Below are 11518 nucleotides of genomic sequence, written 5' to 3'. Positions count from 1 at the left end.
TTCGTGAGGTGATGGTCGACTTTCAACAGGAGCTGCGTCAAGCCCTCCAAGAGTCGATCGAAGCTGCCTTTACGTGCAGTGCTCCAATCTCCACCGCAGGAAGTACATCCTCCTCGGAATGCTCCGGTGTTGGATGATGATTCAGAAGGCGATGAAGGGAATCCGTTTGGCGTCAGACACCAACCTCGTCAACAACAGCAACAAGCTGTAGGTGATGTTCTCCATGGGGATAATCACCGGTGGGAGTTGGGTTTTCAACTCGATCTTCCTGAATTTTCCGGAGGCTTACAGGCGGAGGATTTTCTGGATTGGCTCAATACAATGGAAAAGCTTTTGACGTTTAAGGCTGTACCCACAACATGCGCGTCTCACTGGTGGCGACATGTTTCAAGGGAAGAGCTTCGGCGTGGTGGCAACAGCTCAAGGTTCAACGTGCTAATTCAGGGAAAGCTTGCATTGGGTCTTGGGAGAAGATGAAGAAACCTATGCGCCGCTACTTCTTGCCGTACAATTATGCTTGCACCATCTGCGTCAGGGATCGACGAGTGTGGATGATTACACGTTAGAATTTTTTTCTCTCTTGGCTCGAAACAGCTTAATGGAAACAGAGGAACAATCTGTTTCTCTCTTTATTGGAGGCTTAAAGCTACAGATACAGAACCAACTGCTTCAGTTCAATCCTGCATCTGTTTCTGAAGCACATCAGCGAGCGGTGCTCATCGAGCAGAGTCTACGAGGGTTTTCTTAGGCTTCGTCTAGTTCACGTTTTCGCACTAATCCTCCTAGTGAAGCAGGTGCTATTGCCAAGACAGAGAAAATAATTACATCGGCTCCACCAGACAACGGTGGTGTCATCTCAATACCAAAGGCGACTCTTACAATCGCCTTTACATGTTTTAATTGTGGTGAAACAGGACATCGTCAATCCGCGTGTCCTAAGCGTGTTCTTTTTGGTGATGATGAAATTGTGTTTGATCCGGAGGTGGAAGATCAACAACACACAGAAACTGAGGAACGTGTTACAGGTGATGCAGGCAATTTGCTAGTTACTCGAAGGAGTTTTCTCACTCCACAGATCGAAGAGTCGTGGCTTCAAAGTAACATTTTTCGATCGACCTATACAATTCGGGGCAAAGTGTGCCGTCTTATTGTGGATTCGATAAGTTGTAAAAATGCAATTTCGGAGGAAGCTGTGGGTAAATTAGTTCTTTTCACCGAGCCTCATCCCACCCCGTATCGACTTGCCTTGCTGAATAGCAAGCAGATATCCGAATTTCTAGACGCTGCCGTGTTCCTTTTTCAATTGGCTCTAGTTACAAGGAGCTGCTTTGTTGCGATGTGGTTCCCATGGACGCTGGTCACTTGCTCTTGGGTCGTCCATGACAGTATAACAGGAGGACGGTTCACGATGGTTTCACTAACACCTACACTTTCAGTTTCGAAGGAAAGCGTATTACTCTTCTTTCCTCACAGGAAATGATGGTCCCTAAAACACCTGATCAGCACATTGTGTCTTCTCCTGATACAAAGCAGCTGCCACCGCCTGTGTTTTTTGTTAACCGATCTCAGTTTCTTGAAGATTGTGCTGAATCTGCTGGTGGGATGTTCTTATTCTTAAACTGTCGTCGCCTCCAACGTCGAGTACTATTCCCACAGAGTTTCAAGATCTTGTTAGGGAGTTTCAGGACGTTTTTCCTGAAGAGCTTCCTTCCGGTCTTCCTCCTCTACGAGACATTCAACATTGCATTGATTTGGCTCCGAACGCTGCGCTTCCAAATCGACCACATTATCGCATGTCTCCGCAGGAACACGATGAATTAAGACGCCAGGTGGAAGATCTATTGTCCAAAGGGTATTTACGCGTGAGCCTTAGTTCGTGCGCAGTTCTAGCTCTCCTCATTCCTAAAAAGGATGGCACTTGATGATTGTGTGTCGACAGCCGCACGATTAACAAAATCACTGTTCGATATTGGTTTCCAATACTATGTTTGGATGATCTTCTTGACCAGATCAGAGCAGCGACCAGCTTTACCAAGCTTGACTTTAAAAGCGGCTATCACCAAATTCACATTCGACCAGGAGATGAATGGAAAACAGTGTTTAATAATTTTTAAATACAATAATAGAATTACCAATAAAAAAATTATAAAAAACTTCTTTATTGAACAATAATATTAGAATTTGTAAATATTCTTAATTTTCTTATTCCAACAACAATATTAGAATTTGTAAACTTTCTTGATTTTGTTTGTTGATGTGGACCAATAAAATTACCTTTTTAAATCATATGTGGACACTTTTGAAAGCATTTAGCTTCAAAATTTATTAGTATACTAGATTTTGCATCCACGCTACGCGTGAGTATTTTGTTAATAAAAATTATATGCAATTAATTATATTTATTAAGATATAAATTGTATATATTAATGTTTTAATCATATATTAAAATATTATAGTGTTGATCTAATATTTTTTTATGTAAATTGTGATATTTTAACGGTTTTGTTTTGGTCAAACACTTATAAATTAATATACCAAAATCAATTAAATTTTTTACAAATTAATCAAATGTTACCTTTTACACATAGTATTAACATGATAATAAAATATTATACATTCACTTCTTTAAATCAAGAATATATTTTTTCCATCATTTTGATTTTTATTTTAATTATATATATATGTTCTTTTAAAAATAAAATTTAAAATTTAATTTTTTTCTTCTCTTGTTTAACAAATAAATTTTTATTTTGATATATTAATTTAAAAAATAAACTAATAAATAAAATATTTGCTTTGAGATTAATAACAACTTTAAATTTTATACCAAAACAAGAGTTGAATATGAAATGAATAAAATGACACAAAATTTGTGAATAAATATATTTTTGTCAATTAGTAGTGTAAATTTTTAAATAAATTTTCAATGATTATACATCATCTCTTCTAATAAGAATGAAATTGTTTTTTCATCTTCTATATTTTTATCCTTGTTATATCGGTTTTTTCAATGAATCTATCATATTTATTTAATTTAATAATTTTTGTATGATTATATTTACTTTCATCATATTCATTCTCACTTCTAATTGTAATTAAGTAGACAAAATCAGTACAATTTATTATATACAAATCTATAAAAATAAAACAAATCAAACAACTCAAAACTAAGAACTCATACATTAATATATTGAATTCTAAATTGAATTTATAAAATGTAGAATTTTTGATCATTTTTGCATAATATATTACGTGAGAAACAAATATTACATATTTTCGCATAATATATTACATATTTCGATAATATATTTTGCATATATGAGAAAATTAGATGAATATAAATCATAAATTTTAGTTATTTAAAATTCTACATAAAAAGCTTTAAAATCAAGTAACTTAAACTTGTATAAGTAGCATATCTTTTTTTATAGATAATAAATTAAATTTGTGATTAAAACAGTGGTAATGGAGATTTAATATCATGTTGTTTTTTTTGGTTAATAGAGATTTCTTTATTTGATTCATATGTTTTTTTAATCATAATAATAGAATTATAAAAACATTTTAATTTATAATTTTAATATATATGAATAAAAATGAATTTTTAAATACTGATGTGGATGCCTTGAAAATAATATAGCTTTAGCTATCATTAATAATAGAATAATTTTAATTAACAATTTTTCCTATATTATTTTGTATTAATAATGTAATTTTATAAGCTAGAAAAAAATTTAATTTTAGTTATTGATGTGTAATAATAAAATTGACCTTTTAAATCTTATCTGGATGTCCTTAGAGACATATATTTTCAACTTTTTTTTTTTCATCAGCCTAAGTATCTAGAGCGGTTAGATAAGCAAAACCGGTGGTACTGAGTTTACATAAATAATATAATGATGGTAGACTCAAGCACTTTTTGTTAGGTTGTCTGCCTTCAAATTTTTTGCACGTGGGATATGCGATGTCGAAAAAAAGTTGAACCTATTCAACTTTTATTTTTCTTTAAATATATTTGTTTGTTAACAATATAATTTTAAAATTTAAAAATTTCCTAAATTTTAAATATTGATGTGGACCAATAGAATTAAACTTGTAAATCATATATGGACATTTTTAGAGACATAGTTTTAACTTTTATTAGTAATAGATTTAGAAATTAAAACTGGAAAATCTCACACGAGGCCCGTTGCGGCAAGTGATTTTAACCTCTCCTCTTTGTTTAAGGCTTACCGAATGTATTCGGATGCTGTTTGGTCAGCTGATTAAAATAAAAGTGAAAATAACACATATATAATTGAAATAAAAGTGAAAATGATGAAAAAACAATTTTTTTCTTCTTGATTGAAAGAAGTGAATGTAGAATATTTTATCATCATGTCAATATTATGTTTAAAAAGTAGCATTTGATTAATTTGTAAAATTTTTAGGCAGTTTGAATATATTAACTTCTAAGTATTTGATAAAATAACACATTTTTGAAATATGACATATATAGATTAAAAAAAATCGTGAAAACATCATAATTTACATTAAAATTATTATATTAACATCATAATATTTTTACTATATTATCAAAACACTAATATATAAAATTTATATCATAAAAATAATTGATTGTATATAATTTTTATCAACAAAATATCCACGCTACTCGCAAAATTTAGTCTTATCTTATATATAATAGATAATCAACTCTCTCCAGCTGCTTGACGTATTCAAAAATAAAAAATTTTCACAGTGTTAAAAAAAATCGAGGGCCTAGACGATTACCTGTAGCATCATGTTAGGGCAAACGTGAACACGAGACCATGGGCCTCCACAATTTAAACACAATACATTGTCCTTTCTGTACTTCAGCTCTGCGTCGGACAAGTGCAATCTTGGCCTTTGAATATTTTTTTGACTTGATGATGGTAACAGAGTTTTCCCAGCATTGTCGACGCCTCTCTTTTCTTGAGAATTTCCAATAACTCTATTGTCTGTACCAGTCAGATGTTTCTGCTGTATCGCAAAAGACTTAAATGGTGTGTAAGTGTAAGAACGAGCACTCCTAACCTCAGATTTCTTAGCATCACTCAACACTTGACATAACATACTATCCTCCATCTTCACTACGGCAGCTTTGTGTTCGGTTAACGTTTTCGGTTCCTTCAACTTGATGACCTCCTTCATCTCCCTTTTAAGACCTTTGTAAAAAAGATTAACGAGATTCTTCTCGTCGATTCCTGTTACTTGACGTTGTAATTCTTCAAACTCACTGATATAATCTTGTATAGATCCTGTCTGAGTGAGATTACACAAACGTTTGCCTGGTTCATCATCAATAGACACTGCAAAACGATCCAAGAGCCGTTGTTTAAACTGTGACCAATCTCTGAAAGGTGCATCAACCATCTCTCCCTCATACCAGTTCAACACTCGACCTTCCAAACTTAGAGAAACCAATTCTAACTTTGTCTCCTCACTGTAATGACCCACACGAAAATACCTCTCAACTCTGCAAATCCACCCGTACGGCATCGATCCGTCAAAGACCGGTAAGTCAATCTTTCGTAATAAATCCTCGCGCTGAACCATTGCTAAAGTACTACCATTGGAACCTTTCTGAGCTAAATCAGTATTCAACACAGATGTAGAAGAAGGGTTTTGAGAATAGATATCCGATATGCCTGCAACATCCTTGCCGTGAGGCTTCCCTGAGAATGAAATTCTTTCGAGTTTAGCCAGAACATTGGAAATTGATGACATCTGTGTTTCCAGAGATGTGAATTTGTCGTTAACCTCCTTTCTAGAATCAGTCAGCTGAGTTTCCAAGACACCCAACCTATCGTTCACCTCTGTATTAGACTTCGAGAGCAACTTACATCCATTAGCGAGAATCTTCACTTCTGATTGTAATTCTTCCAAACCTTTGTCGAGCAAGTCGATTTGGTCATCCGCATTCTTATGGTTCCCCATTGCGTTGTTCGTTCGAGTTTCACTGCACCAGTTGTTAAAAAGGCATTGACCTTATGCCACATCTATAATTTCAGTTTTTAGGCCACATATCAATAATAATATTAGTTAAGTTAGTGAAAGATTTGTTGTTAGAGTGTTTTGTAATAGTAATTTTAACTTTCAAATCATAATTAATCTGTTATTTTTTTACTATAATCTAATTAATTTAACTTTCTTTATTTACATATTTTCTATTATTCTATCATTTAATATGTTTTAATAAGTATTTGATACTTTAACATATTTTTAAATAATAAACTCATTAAATTGTCTTATATATTTATTTTATATATAATTTTACATTTCAGTAATATAGTTTTTACAGTTTGATTTATTTTTAAGTTCTATAAATTATACACTTTTAAAGGGCCACAATTTTCTAAATTGTCTTAAGCCTCTAAATGTGTTAGCACGGCACTGCTTGTACGTATCGTGGTAGTACAATACGTGATCAACTACACATGCACACTTCCACTTCTTAGAATTCAACATCTAGTCCCTTTCCCATTTACTCTTCTTTGGGTCGTAAATAAAGCTGTTCTTATCATCCCTCATGTATAGCTTATCAGCCATCACCACACAACCATACGACCACTTGCTCCACATGGAACGTAGCTCAATGTCTATCTTTGTAATCTCAGGCTCCCACATTTGTGTTTCTGTATTGAACACAATCATCATCTTCTTCGAGGAAGCATCCAAATGTCCTATTACGTAGATTCTCCCGTCGATGAGGCCAGCGATTGTATAAGACATGAGCGCAGGCATTCTGGGGAGGGGTTGTGCCGTGTGAGATCTGCAGTCGATGCTTACATTAAACTCACCAAACACATATATCCTTGATCCCACCGTGACAAAGCTTACACCGCAAGGAATATCGGGAACTGAAGAGATAAGGATCAAGCAACGATTGCTGTTGGTTTTCCGGCGGAGAATATACAAATGGCAATACTTGGTTTCGTTGTTAAAGAGGACAGCATATAGATAGTGTTCGGTGCAGCCTAACAAGGAGGATCGTCTCGCATATAGTTCAGGGGATACAACGAGTGATCGAAAGTGCTTTGAAACGAGGGAGACTGTTGGATAGTTGCATCTCGAACACGCGCAAAGATGTTAATGATAATGTCTTCGGGAAGTGACGTAATCAGGGACGAAGATGGCGTCTTCTTTGCACTAATTTTATAAGACATGTGTAGATTTTGGCGAGGAAAGCGCAAAACCCTAATAGTAGGCTCAAATATCCGATCACCCAGACAGAGAGCGAATCCCTACTTCCGATATATAAGATTCCTCCGAATCTAGAAAATGCATGCAAGAGTTATTCAGGATGATGCCAAGGCACGACCGGTCTAAGAGAAGATTAGAGAAGCAGTTTGGTTTGGTGACGACGTGAAAAAATTTGAGCTTGAGAGATGATAACGAGAACGCGACCTTTTGTTTTTGTTTTTCTTCTGTTATAGACTACCTTTTTCCTTTTCTTTTTCTAATCGAGTTCCTTTTTCCTTTTATCTATAGGAAAATTATTTTTTGTAATTAATTTTTCTATTTTACTAATGAAAAAGAAAAACAGGCAAGTTCGAAAGCATATCTCAAAATTACGGAGAGCGTTTGATGTGACAAATATTTAGGATTTCTTGAAGATTTCTCCAAAATTTAAAACAGAAATGTTCTTGTATATAGTGGATGAAAATTTGCGAGAGAACAAGAGGTTGGCTCACTAATTAAATTGTAGCTATGTATTTTATGAACCAAAAGGAATGTACATGATCCCACCCTAGGTCTAAATTACAGTCTGCAAATAAGCGGTTTGGTTCTCTATTTCATGATGATCCCAAAATTTGTTGCTGCTATATTCACTAATCGTTTTTGATAAGGTTCAGTTTAATCGTTTTTTGTATCTTCATACTCCTACTTTAATGGTAATATATCTGAGAAACGAAATCAGGAAAACGAATTCTTCTGCTGAATAAGGAAACAGCTGTTCGATACATTATGGTTTATATAGCTTTGTGGGCAACATATAATCCAGCTCTGGCTAATATAATGCTCATATCTATTGCGGCCATGCACCCAGTGTTATCTCATAATCTTTGCCGTTATACTTTGTCTAGATAAAAGCTTTTTTGGGCATTTCCATTGCCTAAAGAAGTAACAGCCTGAAGCTTTAGCCGTCTCCACCGCCGCTTCTGCAATTTGGGACTGGACAAGCTTGCTGGAAAGCTCAGTTGATGATATTTCTAAACAAGTTTTTTCCTGTAAGTAAAGACGAGGTTTCTTGCCTCTCCCTGGTTGTGCACATTATGGCTGGCTGCTTCCCATAGCTTTGAAGATTTCACTGCGCATCCCTCAGCTTTAACTACATTATTGAGGAGCTATCTCGCATAAACTACATTATCGACGAGCTAAAGTAAGCTTCCTAAGCCCAAAGGACTTGCTCGTTTTCGTTACTCACTTCTAGTTTTGTTTGCCTTTCAAAGGAAAATATCATTCTCGGTTATCAAATTTGACCCCCATGTTATCTCGGTTATCAAATTTGCCTTTCTAAGGAAAATATCACGTACTAAATCAGACGTAAGTCTTAACCTTATTTATATATATATATATATATATTGTGATTGTTGTAGGCAGCTCCTGTAAATATGAGTATATAAGAGTCATCCAAATATCACTTCTTTATCTTTTCTCCACGCTCCTCAGGAGGATTTTTTTTTTTTTTTTCATTCATTTTTGTCCATAGTCTCCTTACTTGCTAGACAAGTAATCTTTAACTCTTAGTATTTTATTTTCCTTCTTTTTCATTATTCTTTTTCACAAATGGAAGGACTGAAATACTAAAGAGAAGCTGATCATTAATAAAATTGCATAAGTCTCGTAAGAAATTCTCAGCTTCTGCAAAAAGGAAGAGATTTGTTAGGTTGGTTTCTTCTATTCTCAGCTTCTGCAAGACGGGAGACATTCTCAACTTCTGCTAGAGGTTTCCAAAAGCTTGTAACTATTGTGTGCAGTGGTTGTGGCGGTTTGGGTAGTTCTTTTTTCATTTAAGAAAGAAAGTTTTACATTCGGTTTCCTGTGTTATCGGCAATGTCCTCCGACAAACTACAAACGATTTTCCTTTATTCACTCTGTTAATCAATTCCAAACGTAAAACGAAGATAGAACAGTTGAGAACCAAATCAAGAGATCGAGCGTCAAATTTGTAGCATTCTTAATTACTTTGGTTAAAAATAAACTATTTTCTTTTTCCTCAGATCAGCTATTTTCATTTACATAAACGAAATCAGCAGAAAGAGATTTAGAATAAATGAAAAAACAAAACACAAGTTATATGGAGGAGAGTTCCTGCATCAAACCACAACAGCTAGAGGCTTCCTCAAGTGAAAATTCCCAGTCAAGAGGTGATCACACCACTCAACTTTACCCCAAATTTCCCCTCCTTGGCGCCTTTCCAGCGCAATCTCTGCACACCAAATCTCACTTGTTTGCATTTCAACTTTACGAAAAAACAAAGTCAGTTTCCCACCGTAACTCACAGTCTCTGACCACCATGGATCTATCGTCTCAGGCAACAACTTTTCCAAACCTTTCACCACACTCCAACACTTTTGCTTTGGATCATAAGCTCTTATCTTGTTCTCGTCCCCATCGTAGTAGTACAATACGTCATCAACTACACACGCAGACCTCCACACCTTAGAATTCAGCATATCGTCCATTTTCCATTTACTCTTCGTTGGCTCGTAAGCAAAGCTGTTATAGAGATCCCTCGTGAATAGCTTATCAGCCATCACCACCCAATAAAAACAGTTAATACTAATTAGCTCAGTGTCCATCTTTATAATCTCAGGCTCCCACATTTGTGTTTCTGTATTGAACACCATCATCATCTTCTTCGAGGAAGTATGCAAATGTCCTATTACGTAGATTCTCCCGTCGATGATGCCAACAATTGTATAATACATGGCACATGCATGCTGGGGAGGGTTTGCACCGTGTGAGATATACAGTCGATGCTTGCCTCAATATACTTCTTATCATTCCCACCAAACACATATATCCTCGATCCCACGGTGACAAAGCTTACACCCCAGGGAATAACGGGAAGCGAAGGGATAAGGACCAAGCAACGGTTGCAGTTGGGTTTCCGGCGGAGAATATACAAATGAGAATCCTTGGTTTCATAGTTAAAGAGGACAGCATAGAGACAGTGTTCGGTGCAGTTCAACAAGGATCGTCTCACATATAGTTCAGGGGATGCAACAAGTGATTGAAAGTGCTTTGAAACGAGGGAGATTTTTGGATAGTCGCATCTTGGTACACGCGCTAAGATGTCAATGATGACGTCTTCGGGAAGTGACGTAATCAAGGACAACGATGGCGTCTTCTTTGCAGTAATTTTATAAGACATGTGTAGATTTTGGTGAGGAAAGCGCAAAACCCTAATAATAGGCTCAAATTAATGATCTATGAGCGAGACAGAGAGCGAATCATTCATTCCGATAAGATTCCTCCGAATTTAGAATATGCATGCAAGAGTAACTCAAGAGTAATTCAAGGATGATGCCAAGGCACGACCGGTCTAAGAGAAGATTAGAGAAGAAGTTTGGTTTGGTGACGAGAAAAATTTCGAGATTGGGAGATAATATAGAACGAGAACGCGACCTTTTGTTTTTGTTTTTCTTCTGTTTTAAATAGACTTTACCTTTTTCCTTTTTTTTTTCTTATCGAGTTCCTTTTCCTTTTATCTATAGTAAAAATATTTTCTGTAATTAATTTCTCTGTTTTACTAATGAAAATAAAAACAGGCAAATTCGGAAGCATGCATATCTCAAAATGACGGAGAGCGTTGGATGTGACAAATATTTAGGATTTCTTGAAGAATTCTCCAAATTTAAAACAGAAGCAAAAAAAAAAAAAGGGAAATTGACTAAAATAATCTTAATTTTAATTATAATTACTAGATAAACCTACGAAAGATATAGGTTAGTGCAGTAAATTTAGTACCTAAAATGCCCTAAAAACTCTGTTATAACGAAAACAATATTACAAGATTGTTATTAGTAATTAATTTCCATATCAACAAAATCGTCTACTTAATTACAATTTTGCCACCGCGGCAGACAAATATGAAAACGTCTGTTCTTACAAATCTATCGTTTGTGTTGCGGCAAAGTTATCAGATTTTAGAAAAAAATTTAATGGATGGAAGACTTATTAAATTAACACAGACTTAAATACAAAAATCTGTGTTATGAGGTAATAGAATTATTGAGATTGCCAGACTTATTAATTCTTCGCAGACATATTTAAAAAATCTATCTAACGTCTTGGCATTGTTCTTCTTGTTTGGCAGACTAACCCTTGAATGACAGACATTTTGTTAAAATTTGTCATTAGTGACGACAATTTTTTAAAGATTTGATAGATTTACATAGCCGTTATAATAACTCTACCACAAACTTTAGGGTTTTTTCATAGACTTATGTGTTGCAATGGTGATAAAGTTTTATCAATGACGACA

At 34.9% G+C, this 11518-nt stretch overlaps 1 pseudogene; it reads right to left on the bottom strand.

Moving 5' to 3' along the window:
• Nucleotides 1-9344: 9344 nt before the first annotated feature.
• Nucleotides 9345-10405, bottom strand: LOC18026904 (annotated as a pseudogene).
• Between the last annotated feature and the right edge of the window lie 1113 nt (nucleotides 10406-11518).

This window comes from Eutrema salsugineum, unplaced genomic scaffold (assembly GCF_000478725.1).
Source record: "Eutrema salsugineum unplaced genomic scaffold, Eutsalg1_0 scaffold_10, whole genome shotgun sequence".
In the NCBI taxonomy this organism is placed as follows: Eukaryota; Viridiplantae; Streptophyta; class Magnoliopsida; order Brassicales; family Brassicaceae; genus Eutrema; species Eutrema salsugineum.
Note: the sequence above shows the minus strand (reverse complement) of the source record. Positions and strands in the feature narration are given on the sequence as shown.